The sequence below is a fragment of the Geotrypetes seraphini genome, chromosome 3 (assembly GCF_902459505.1).
Source record: "Geotrypetes seraphini chromosome 3, aGeoSer1.1, whole genome shotgun sequence".
NCBI lineage: Eukaryota > Metazoa > Chordata > Amphibia > Gymnophiona > Dermophiidae > Geotrypetes > Geotrypetes seraphini.
This window is the reverse complement of record NC_047086.1, coordinates 202,093,297-202,106,583: the sequence shown is the minus strand read 5'-3', so window position 1 is coordinate 202,106,583 and position 13,287 is coordinate 202,093,297. Positions and strand designations below refer to the sequence as shown.

Sequence of the window (13,287 nt, the reverse complement as noted above, 5' to 3'; positions counted from 1 at the left end):
TCATAGGCAGATTGCATTAACTGAAGCCGAAGTTGGGACAGTGAAGCAACCACTTCCTCAAACTCAAACCTAGCCTGGGACTCGATGTACGGTGTGAACTTCCGAAGCACAGGCAGAAAAAATTCCAAGTAGGCTGCAAAGAGGAAATTGCAATTCAGGACTCGAGACGCCATCATCGAATTCTGATAGATGCGTCGACCAAACTTATCCATGGTTCTGCCCTCGCGGCCCGGAGGCACTGAAGCATAGACCTGGCCCGGATGAGACCGCTTGAGCGAGGATTCGACCAGGAGGGACTGGTGAGAAAGCTGAGGGCCCTCGAAGCCCTTATGATGCACCGTGCGGTACCGCGCATCCAATTTACCAGGGACCGCAGGGATAGAGTAAGGAGACTCGAAGCATCGCATGAAGGTCTGGTCGAGGAGCTTGTGCAGGGGAAGCCGCAAGGACTCCGCCGGAGGACGAGGCAAGTGCATGGTATCGAGGTACTCCTTGGAGTATCGAGACCCAGCATCGAGAGTAATGTCCATGTCATCTGCCATCTGCCTGAAGAACGAGGAAAAGGACAGTTGGTCCGCCGTCGCCGGTCTGCGAGATGGACTAGAAGAAGAAGAGGCTTCAGGCTCCAGAGAGGCCTGCGAGCAACAGGACAAGTAGAAAACCTCAGGGTCCTCGAACTCCGGGCCCGGAGGAGGAGACCCAGTCGAAGCAGCATACCCCAACCGAGGCAATTTCTTCTGAGGCGAGACGGTCGAGTGCCGAGAGGAATGCTTCGAAGAATGTCTGGATCGATGCCCCTCCCGATGCCTGGAAGGGGATCGAGCCCGTCTGTGAGAAACTGGTTCAGACGCCTCCAAGGAGCAGATCGGACTCGATGCCGTCGATCGCAGAGGCGGAAGAGTCGCCGCCTCCCTCGACGACGCCCAGGTTTGATAGGGGGTTCGGAAGAACTCGTCCTGCTTCCTGCTATGCCCAGGACTGGGTGGCCCCGAAGGTGGACGCCACACTGAGTTATGGGGCGAAGTAATCGGTTCCAGGGGAGGCAGGTCACTAAACGAGGCTTTCCTCGAGGGGATGGGCTCCAAGGGAGGCATATCACTAAGGGAGGCCCTTCTCGAGGGAATCGGTTCCAAAGGAGGTACAGCGCTAACGGAGGACCTCCTCGAGGACCCGGACACCGCTCGCCGCTCCTCCTCGCCGAGCAACGAGGTCGTGCGGCGAGGAGGAGGGGGCGGTCCGCCCCTCGAAGCCGAAGCTGGAAGGTCACCCTGGATGGTGGCAATCAGCCAAGGCCCCATGGTCTCCATGAGCTCCACGAACTGAGCCTCCAGAAGGGACTGCAACGAAGCCGATATGGAGGGATCCGCACCAAAAGTGGGCCCTTCCGCACGGTCTCCGCGCTCCTTCGGTGCTGCGTGCTTCTGCTTGCCAGTCTTCGGCACCTTGAGCACCACCGGTGGAACTGTCGGGGTCGATACCTGCTCCGAGGAGACAGAGGAAGGCACCGGCGCCAAAGCCGGGGCCGAAACCGGTGTGAACGATGCCGGTTTCAGGAGGCCCGAAGCAGCCGGGGAGGCAGAGGGCTTCGCAGAAGGAGTCGAAGCACCCGTCGATGTCGAAGCTGCAGGATCCGATGAAGCTTCCATCTTGAACATGGACTCCCACAGCAGACAGCGGCGCTTAAACGCTCTCGCCGTCAGAGTGGAGCAAGGCCGGCACGATTTCGGGAAGTGATCCGGTCCCAGACACTGTAAGCAGCGTCGATGAGGGTCCGTGAGTGAAATCGCGCGCTGGCACTTGCTACACTTTTTAAAACCGGTAATCGGCCGGGACATAGGCCGGAAAAGCTCCGCCGCAAGGTCGAAGGCGCGGGGCCCCAGCCACGCGGCCGACCCGGTATCGGAAGGAAAAATATATATTTTTTTTTTTGAAAAAAGAAATCAAAGAAAGAAAGAAATGCACAGGAGAGCCAAAAGAACTCAACCCGCGGCAAAATAGAAGGCAAAAAAGAGATTCAATGGGCGCAAATTGAAGATAGACTTCTCAGCTCCGCGGAAGAAAAAGAACTGAGGAGATACACCCGAGCATCGGGCGGGAAGGCACTGGCGCATGCGCGGTGCGGGCATCTCGAAACTTCTGAGTTTCTTCAAGCAAGACATGCTTGCAAGATGTCCGTATCGGGGCTCTGTCGGATGACATCACTCACTAGTGAGAATACCTGCCTGCTTGTCCTGGGATAAGGTTCATAATTTGCTCCCAAGCTATGTCTACGTGCCTCTGGTAGAAAAACCTAAGCCTTCCGCCATGTTGAACTCCAAGGTGTTCCAAAGACTGAGTGGGGACTAATTGGCTCTTTCAAAAGTTTACAATCCAGCCCAGACTATGCAAAGTTTGAACAACTTCCTCCACTACTCTCTTTCTCCCTCTTCTCAAGAAGGGGTCCTGATGAGCCAGTCGTCTAGATGAGGATGAGTCAGCCAGTCTGCTCTGCGGAGATGAGCTGCTACCACCACTATCACTTTGGTGAACGTATGTGGTGCTGTTGCCAGCACAAATGGTGGTGATGAGAATTGATAGTGATTCTTCAACACATGAAATCCCAGGAACTTTGTGTGCCAGGAGAATTGGAATGTGGAGATAAGCCTTCGTCAAATCCAGGGTGGCCAGAAACTCTCCCGGCTGAACCGCTGCAATGACAATCTCTCCATCTGCTAAATGTGTAACCTTCAGGGCCACATTAACATGTTTGAGATCCAGACTGGGCCTCCCCAGTCATCAGAATCTTTCTTAGGCTCGACAAAATATATTGAGTATCTGTCCGAGTGTTCTTCTGCTACTGGTTTTATGGCTTGAATATCCAGCAATCTGTTTAACGTTGCCCGAACTTGGATGGCCCAATCTGGTCGGCCCGCCGGAGACCCCACAAATCAGTCGGACAAAGGATATGCAAACTATCTTGTAACCTTCTCCGACAATATCCAAGACCCAAAGATACCTGTAGCTATGGTTTCCCAGGACTCCAGAAAGTCCGAGAGCTGATCTCCAATTTTCTGATGGGTAGCTGGAGGCCTGGCATCACTGTGGCTTCTTGGCTGCTGTTGTGGCCCAGGAACCTGTATTTTGATTTTTTCAGCTTCCGGACTATCTCTGTCTGGAACCTTGATAGGTTCTCTGAGACAAGCCTCCTGAGGTGTACTAGCAAAAACATCGGGCCCCCTGAAAGGAACGCCAGTTCTGGGTTTAACCACTCGACGTCTGCTGTCCGGACAGACTTGGAAGGATGATCTGGCACACTGGCCATAAGATCATCCAGGACATTCCCAGAAATCATCTGTCCTTTGAAGGGGAGCCTGCTAAGCATAGTCTTGGAGGTTGATCTTTTTCCTTATTTGCAAGTTAAGAATTATTTACAGCAGCGTCAGCTGTCTCATTTTCATGGCTTTCAACATTCTCACTTTGAAGAACTTTTGGGTGAGCCGGTGAGACAGGGCTGTATTTCCATTCTTTATCAGTTGCTCAATGCGGCACTCTGACTGAAAGTTTCTTATATGTTAGCATAGGAGGAGGATTTACATTAATTTTTTAAAGCACAGGACTGAGCTGATCTCGTTTATGGCTTGCAGCATATTGCGTTTCCTCGGCAGCTGGTGGAGAATGCTGTTAAATTATTGGTCCGCAGGCATCTCACTCCTGTGCTGTTTCAGAAAATTACCTGTTCAGAATCTGCTGCTTATTGGTGGGGCTGTGGAGAGAGGGGTACCTTCATGCACATGTGGTGGGAGTGTTCTGTGTCAGATGTTTATTGGGCACAGATGTTTCACTATGTTGGTAAGCTGGTTCGTATTACTGTGCACAGATCTGCTGCGACAGCTCTGTTGGGGTTCCGGGTTTAAATGAGGCTCAGTATAAATTACTAACCCTCACCTTTGTAGCAGCTCGTTTGGTGGTGGCCCAGTATTGGAAACAGTCTGTGGCGCCATCATTACAGCAGATGAGGGATAAGCTGGGTGGAGTTTGTCACAAATATAGGCTGTCGGGGATTTTGAATCGCAAGTGGACTCAATTTCTGGCCATCTGGGGTACTTATCTGGAGGCATAGCAAACATTTGCTGGAACTCTTGATCCATAGGATACAGCCTAGTGATGGCTTTTGCCCCTTTCAGGGAGCCTTCCGGGATGAGCCCAAGGCTATGTAACCAGGAGTTTCATGTCTGGGTGCCGTGGAAAGGACATGGGTTAAGATCGGACCCCACTCAAAAGAGAACACCAAGATGAGTGGGGCTGAGGTGGATCAATCTTGAGCTCATAAAGAGATTAAGTAATGATGTCTCGCAAGGCCGAAGACTTGATAGGTCACCGTATGAAGGGATCTTCTCCTCTATCTGCGACTGGGACTCAATCCTGATTCTCTAACACAGGAGGCCAAATCTCCCATCAGGGAGGCCTCGCATTGAGACAATAAGGGGATCAAGACTGAACTTTCGTCTCTGGAATCTATGTCTGTCTGACAATCAGAGTCAGGGAGGAGCTCTGCTCTTATAGAAATGATCTGAGAATTCTTAGGAGGCATATGCCAAGGGTCACTCTTCAGTGGACCTAAATTATGCATTTTGGCTGAGTGCATATGCCGGCCAGAGCAGATTATTGAATTATGGGGTAAACGCCTTAAAAGGTAACTCTCCTTCTCCTTTAGAAGGGAGGATACATATCTTTTTTTGGCTGTGGATATTCTGAGCTAGTTTGGCACACTATGCCACTGTTCTGGGGCTCCTAGGAAAATTTTTACTCCCCTAAGGCTCAAAAACCATGTGCCAAGCCACAGAGGCCATGTGGGAGCTAAACTTGAAGTTCCCGCCTCATTATTTCACTCAACGCAGCATGTGGCGCAAGGGTGCTCTTCCACCGCCCATTCTTCACCAACAAGGCATGATATAGGGGTAATAGTCTGTCAGAGGACTCCATCCCTAGCACTTTGGAAGCAAGGTGTTTTGGAGAAGTTTTAGAACTTAAGGAAAAAAAAAAAATCAGGAAAATTCAAGATGGCAGCTGCTGGTGAATTTTAGTGCTAAAAAACAGTTTAAATTCACCTCAGGGCTGAACAAAAAACTAACCCCTCCCCCCACAATTTTATGGGAGGGGGACCAAGGCCCTAGATGTAGAAACAGCTTTTGAAGACACCCCCCAATTTTTCCCACAGACTGTTACAGACTCACTCACAGACCATGTGCTGGGGAAATGGTGCTGCTGCTACCTGCTTCAGTTCCTCTCAGGTGTAGTTGTTCTAGGAGAGGCCCTCTGCTTCCAGTCACTCAGCAACTTTGTTGGAATCTACAGGCTGCTAGTCAGACCTCCACAGAATGACCTTCAATCCCTCATACCTCTCAAGAAAAAAGGATGGGGAGACGAAATGCAGCCAGCACCGTGAGCACCCTGAAGGAACATTATTAGCGCCTAAACAGCCTGTGCTCCTGCCCTTGACCAAGTCAAAGCAAACACCAGGCGAACAGACCCAAGCTCCACTAATCTGCTTCTCTCCACATAGGCAGAGTAGACCCTTACCAAAAGGGATCTCTGATTTCATGAAAAATACTGCAACTAGAATGAAAAAAAGCAAAACTATTGCAAAATAATAATTTTTAAAACCCCAATCAAATCAGAAGACACCTTTCATGCTCGTACAAAGAGAAACAGAAGGAGAGACTCCTGGGAGAAGGAGGAGGTTTCAAAAGCTGTGATTGACATCTTTCTGCAGTATGCTTGCGAGAATGGACCCCAATGTTCAGCATACCACTCATATTTCACTGGAAAATATCAAATTAACTAAAATCAGACACTTCCTAAATGATCAACTCTATTTATGAGTTGGTGGGGAAGATTAGAAGCAATATGATGACTATAGCACCATAAATAAATTACATCTTAAGTATGCTCCCAGTCAAATTAGCTGAACCCTTCTTTAAAATGACTTGACACAATGTTATTGGACTTATGGAAATCAAAACCACCCCTATAGCTTCTAGGATTTTAAAATTATCTAAAACACTCAGGTAGTGTCAATTTTCCTGATTTCCATAATTTTCATCCATCTTTCATGCTTAACAAAGGGGTCAAACGGTTGAAATCTTAGTGCTCAGTTATCACAATAAGACTGGCAATCCTTCGGGTCGTCAGATCACTCAATCCATCAGCCTCAGATCACTCAAACCATATTTTTTTCAACATCGAGCTTATGGACTCCCAAGAAAATCTAAGCTTAGTGGATCTGCATCGTCTGACCGTTGTTGACTCCATCACAAATCAGTAGGAGCTCTTATACAACTGATACATGAATGTGAACTTGTACAGCTATTCTAGTCAGATGTCTGGACTGAGATTAAGAGAATGTTCTAATTACAATAGCATTGAAAAACATTAATAATTGAAAAATATCTCCCATCTTTCAGTTCAAGCATGGTGGAATTGGGTAGTCTTGTTTCAGAAATATTAATACATCTCCTATTGTACTAATATAGTTCTTCTAAATTTAATACAGCACACAAATGTTCTTGCAATACATACTTATCTAAAACTCAGCCTTTATAATTATTAATGTTTACATTATTATACCTTTACATTATAAATGTACAGCTAAGTATTAGGTTACATTTTATGTTTAAGAAATGTTACTGTTCTGTCATACTCTTACTGTATTTTTCAAAATACCAATAAAAATATTTGAGTAAAAATATAAGCAGCAAGGGTGAACACCAAACAGAATTATCAGCTAATCACCCTAGCTTGCAGGAAATGGTTAAGGTGATCAATGCATAACAGTTTGAGTCATTCTAATGCTTATTGTAAGCTTAGCTGGTCACACTTAAGATATTGGAAACCTTCGTCTATACTTTGACCAAATCTAGATACACGCATACTAAAATAGCGGCTCAAATTAAGTACTCTATGAAGTCTTAATATTTCCTACCTGATAAAGATTGACAAAAAAGCACAGTTACTTACCGTAACAGGTGTTATCCAGGGACAGCAGGCAGATATTCTTAACACATGGGTGACGTCACCGACGGAGCCCTCGGTACGGACCTTTTTAACTAGAAGTTTCTAGTTGGCCGCACCGCGCGTGCGCGAGTGCCTTCCCGCCCGACGGAGGAGTGCGTGGTCCCCAGTTAGGATAAGCCAGCTAAGAAGCCAACCCGGGGAGGTGGGTGGGACGTAAGAATATCTGCCTGCTGTCCCTGGATAACACCTGTTACGGTAAGTAACTGTGCTTTATCCCAGGACAAGCAGGCAGCATATTCTTAACACATGGGTGACCTCCAAGCTAACAAAGAGGGAGGGGGGATGGTTGGCCATTATGAAAATAAATTTTGCAACACAGATTGGCCGAAGTGTCCATCCCGTCTGGAGAACGCATCCAGACAGTAGTGAACGTGTGAACTGAGGACCAAGTGGCTGCCCTGCAGATTTCCTCGATGGGCGTGGAACGGAGGAAAGCTACAGAAGCAGCCATAGCTCGGACTCTGTGGGCCGTGACAGCTCCTTCCAGTGAGAGACCGGCCCGAGCATAGCAGAATGCAATACAGGCGGCAAGCCAATTTGAAAGTGTCCGTTTGGAGACAGGACGACCCAAACGGTTGGGATCGAAAGACAAAAATAGCTGAGGGGATGTTCGGTGAGCTCTGGTACGATCAAGGTAGTAAGCAAGGGCACGCTTACAATCCAGCGTGTGCAACGCCTGTTCCCCAGGATGCGAGTGAGGTTTAGGGAAGAAGACGGGCAACACAATGGACTGGTTGAGGTGAAAAGCCGAGACCACCTTGGGAAGGAATTTAGGGTGGGTACGCAGAACAACCTTGTCATGGTGAAAAACAGTGAACGGTGGGTCAGCAACCAGTGCATGCAGTTCACTAACTCTCCTGGCAGAGGTGATGGCAATTAGGAAAAGCACCTTCCAGGTAAGAAGCCTGAGCGAAGTTGTGGCAAGAGGCTCAAACGGAGGTTTCATGAGTGCTGATAGAACCACATTCAGGTCCCAGACGACAGGAGGAGGCTTGAGAGGCGGTTTGATATTGAAGAGACCTCTCACAAATCTGGAAACCAGAGGATGAGCCGTGAGGGGTTTTCCGAGAATAGGCTCATGAAACGCAGTGATGGCACTGAGGTGGACTCTGATGGAGGTAGACTTGAGGCCAGCATTGGACAGCGAGAGCAGATAATCCAATACAAGTTCCACCGCTAGAGAGGTGGGTTCATGATGATGTCGGAGACACCACGAGGAGAATCTGGTCCACTTCTGATGGTAACATTGGAGGGTGGCCGGTTTCCTGGAGGCGTCCAAAATGAGGCGGACAGGTTGAGATAGATTCTCCGGAGAGGTCAGCCCGAGAGAAACCAAGCTGTCAGGTGGAGTGAAGACAGATTGGGATGCAGTAGAGACTGATGCTGCTGTGTAAGTAGAGTAAGAAACACAGGAAGAGGAATGGGCTCCCTGGAGCTGAGTTGGAGCAGGAGGGAGAACCAGTGTTGACGAGGCCACCGAGGGGCGATGAGAATCATGGTGGCTTTGTCCTTGCGGAGCTTGGACAAGGTCCGCAACATCAGAGGAAGTGGAGGGAAGGCATACAGGAATCGATCCCTCCAATCGAGTAGGAATGCATCTGGGGCCAGACGGTGAGGAGAGAAGAGTCTGGAGCAGAAGAGGGGCAGCTGATGATTGTGAGGTGCTGCAAAGAGGTCCACCTGCGGAGTGCCCCATCGAGCAAAGATGGAGAGTAGAGTCGGAGGGTCCAACATCCACTCGTGAGGTTAAAGGATGCGGCTGAGATTGTCGGCCAGGGAGTTCTGTTCGCCCTGGATATAGACCGCCTTGAGGAAGAGATTGCGGTCCGTGGCCCAGGTCCAGATGCGTAGAGCCTCCAAACAAAGGGGGCGAGATCCGGTGCCGCCTTGCTTGTTTATGTAGTACATGGCGACTTGATTGTCTGTGCACAGGAGGAGAACCTGAGGGCAGAGAAGATGTTGGAAAGCCTTGAGGGCGTAGAACATGGCTCTGAGTTCCAGGAAATTGATGTGATGGCGACGCTCCTGTGGGGTCCAAAGGCCCTGGGTGCGTAGATCTCCTAGGTGAGCTCCCCACGCATAGGGGGAGGCATCCGTGGTGATGATCATGGAGTGAGGGGGTAGATGAAAGAGCAGACCCCTGGAAAGATTTGAGGAGTTCAACCACCATTGGAGAGATTGCTGAAGAGATGATGTCACAGAGATGGGATGAGAAAGAAGATCCGTAGTCTGTGACCATTGGTTGGCGAGAGTCCATTGAGGCGTGCGGAGGTGGAGACGTGCCAGAGGAAGGACATGTACTGTCGAGGCCATGTGTCCCAGGAGGACCATCATTTGTCGAGCAGGAATGGAGGAGTGTTGGAGCACCTGACGACAGAGGCGGAGCAGAGTCCACTGACGATCGGAGGGAAGAAAAGCCCTCATTAGAGTGGTGTCCAGAACAGCTCCGATGAATTGAAGTCGCTGGGAGGGAAGTAAGTGCGACTTGGGGTAGTTGATCTCGAACCCCAGGAGGTGGAGGAGAGAGATGGTGTGATGAGTAGCCTGTAGCACAAGTTGAGATGAAGGCGCTTTCACCAACCAATCGTCCAAGTAGGGGAACACCTGGAGGTTGTGAGACCTGAGGAAGGCCGCAACTACTATGAGGCATTTGGTGAAGACTCTGGGTGAGGAAGCGAGGCCAAACGGTAGCACCTTGTACTGATAGTGGCGGTGCAGTACTTGGAACCGCAGATAGCGGCGAGAAGTCGGATTGATGGAGATGTGAGTGTAGGCCTCTTTGAGGTCCAGGGAACATAGCCAGTCGTTCTGAGAAAGAAGAGGGTAGAGTGTGGCAAGGGAGAGCATTCTGAACTTCTCCTTTACCAGACACTTGTTGAGGTCCCTGAGATCGAGAATTGGACGGAGGTCTCCCGTCTTTTTGGGTACCAGGAAGTAGCGGGAGTAGAATCCCTGACCCCATTGATCTGGAGGTACTTCTTCGATGGCATTGAGAAGGAGGAGGGATTGAACCTCCCTCAGGAGGAGGGGGGTTTGAGATGAGTGTGAAGCAGACTCTACGGGAGGGTTGTCTGATGGAAGAGTCTGGAAGTTGAGAGAGTAGCCGTGGCGGATGATGTTGAGGACCCACTGGTCCGATGTGATGACCTCCCAACGGCTGGAGAATATGGTGAGACGACCTCCGATTGGTTGTGGAAGAGGCAGCGAAGGTGGAAGACTGGCTATGCCCTGGAGAGAAGAGTCAAAAGGGCTGAGACTGCTTGGCAGGCTGAAGAGGCTTGGAGGGTTGAGTGGCCTGAGAACGAGCCTGGGCATGGTGCTGTTGTTGACGGGGCCGCCGAGGTTGCTGAGGAGGCGGATTGAGTGGCCTGGCTGAGAACCTGCGCTGATAAGACGACTGAGGTCGATAAGGTCGGGCAGGCGGAGTCTTCTTCTTTGGTTTGATCAGGGTGTCCCACCTGGTTTCATGGGCGGAGAGTTTCTGGGTGGTGGAATCCAGGGACTCCCCAAAAAGTTCATCCCCGAGACAGGGGGCGTTGGCTAGACGATCCTGGTGGTTGATGTCCAGGTCGGAGACTCTCAGCCAGGCCAGGCGGCGCATGGCTACGGCCATGGCAGAGGCACGGGAGGTGATCTCGAATGAGTCGTATATCGAGCGGACCATAAACTTGCGCAATTGAAGAAGGCCAGAGATGTGCTGTTGGAACAGAGGGACCTTGCGCTCCGGCAGGTACTTTTGGAGGGCGGACAGCTGTTGGACCAAATGTTTCATATAGAAAGAAAAATGGAATGAATAGTTGTTCGCCCTGTTGGCCAGCATGGCATTCTGGTAGAGCCTCTTGCCAAACTTGTCCATGGTCTTACCCTCTCTGCCAGGAGGGGTAGAGGCATAGACACTGGAGCCCTGAGTCTTTTTTAAGGTGGATTCAACAAGAAGGGACTCATGGGGCAATTGAGATTTGTCGAACCCTGGGATAGGGATGACACGATAGAGGTTGTCCAGTTTACGGGGGGCCCCCGGTACCGTAAGGGGATTCTCCCAGTTTTTGTAAAAAGTCTCCCGTAGGATGTCATGCACGGGAAGCTTGAGGAACTCCTTAGGAGGTTGTTCAAAATCTAAAGCCTCCAGGAAGGCTTGAGACTTTTTAGAATCAGATTCTAGAGGCAGGGATAGGGCTGCAGACATCTCCCTTAGAAATTTAGAAAAGGAGGACTGCTCCGGTTTGGAGGTGGCATCGGGTGCCGACGGGTCCTCATCAGATGAGGAGGGATCCTCCTCGGTACCGGGAGGGGATTCCTCCCATAAGTCAGGGTCCCGGACCTCTGGTGCATGTCGAGACACCGGGGTGGAAGGTGCGGTATGGCGAGTCTTGGATAAAGATTTTCCAGAGCGCACCGAAACGGTACCAGGAGAGGAGGATCGGCGTCGATCCCGGTCCCGGGAAGTATGACGCTCTGCCTGGTGCCGAGGAGGATCCGTCGTGGTATGGGAGTGAACCACTGGATGGGTATGAAGTTGCTCAGCCGAAAGAATCGGCATGGAGGTGTTGATAGGTACCGAAGGGGTGGATACCGGGGGCTCGGTACGGGGCTCGGGCCGGTCTGGTACCGGAAGGAGCGGTGCCAGGATAGTGGGCAACAGGTGCTCGAGCTGTCGCTGTAACTGTTCCTGGAGTTGAACTTTTAAGATGGCCGAAATATGGTCATCTAGGGGTGGCATCGGAACCGCTTTCTTTTGCTTCGGTTCCTTCGATGCCGCTCCACGCCCCGGCGATGAGGAGGCCGATGATGAGGCACTCACCGAAATCGGGGCGGAGCGCTTGCGAGGTCGGCGCGAGGCCGGCAAGGTCGGTGTCGGTGTCGCCACCGTAGTTGGAGGGCGCTCGAGGGAAGAGGAAGGCTTCTTAGCCGGCTTACCTGGCGCCAGAGACGCCGATGCGGGGTCGGGCGGTGTCGAGGTAGACGGTGCCGATTTCTGTGGTACCGCTGTCGATGTCGAGGAGTCCATCGCCGACCCGGTGCCGAACAAAAGAGTTTGTTGAATTTGTCGGTTTTTAAGTGTTCTCTTTTTAAGAGTGGCACAGCGGGTGCAGGAGTCCGCCCGATGCTCCGGACCCAAACACTGCAAACACCAATTGTGTGGGTCAGTGAGGGAGATCGGGCGTGCACACCGCTGGCACTTTTTAAAACCGACCTGCGGGGGCATGAAGGGGAAAACAGCCTCCGCGAAATCGAACCCCGAGGCCTGTATAATGGCAACAGGCCCCGCCGGGGCAAATCGAAAAAAGGGGAAAAAAAGCAAAGTTTTTTTTTTTTTTTTTACAAATCAAAGGAAAAAGAAACCCGAAGGCAAAAGAAGGAAAAAAATAGGAAAAAAGCGCGAGCGGGAAGGCAAAAAAGTGGTTTCAACGGCCGTTGAAAAAACACACGCGTCTTCTTCGCTCCGCGGAAACGAAGAAACTGGGGACCACGCACTCCTCCGTCGGGCGGGAAGGCGCACGCGCGGTGCGGCCAACTAGAAACTTCTAGTTAAAAAGGTCCGTACCGAGGGCTCCGTCGGTGACGTCACCCATGTGTTAAGAATATGCTGCCTGCTTGTCCTGGGATAATACCCTTTTGCCTCTATCAGACTGTTGCTAGGAGTTTCAGAACCAGCCCATCCCCAGCAGTGGCATAAGGGGGCGAGGTGGACCACCCCGGGCGCCGTTTTGATAGGGGTGCCAGCACCTCTCTGCCCTCCCTTTCTCCCTGTACCTCTAAATCTTTGTCAACGCAAGCAACTTCTCTGGCCTGCTGCTCACACCAGCTTGGCTGTACTCTGAAATCACTTCCAGGTTATGGGGCCAGAAAGTGATGTCAGAGGGAAAGCAAATGCCGGTGCAAGCAGCAGGCCGGAGAAACTGCTTGTGCTGGCAAAGATTTAAAGAGTTAAGGGGGGGAGAAGGGGGTGCGAGTGTGGTGTGGGAGGCCAGAAGGGAATTGGTAGGAGGAAGAGGGCTCGGGAGGGGGGGGTATCACCGCCCCGGACACCTCCTACCCTTATTACCCCACTGTTCCCCTAGAGAATGACACGTGACAAAATTCATGACTGTTCCTGTCCCCAAGGATAACTACAGGAAATATCTCATGCCATTCTTTAGCGTCTATCTCAACCTCAGTACTTCTACACCAGCATTTTTCAATGCAAGGCTTGAGGGTCAGTGGTTGTGTTCCTTCATACTCAAGAATGACATT

General features: G+C 50.8%; 1 protein-coding gene across 9 annotated transcripts in view; it reads right to left on the bottom strand.

Moving 5' to 3' along the window:
* The window catches only part of LARP4 (La ribonucleoprotein 4), a 246,832-nt gene that overhangs the window by 130,554 nt on the left and 102,991 nt on the right, over nucleotides 1-13,287 (bottom strand). The gene's annotated exons all lie outside the window — the stretch shown is intronic.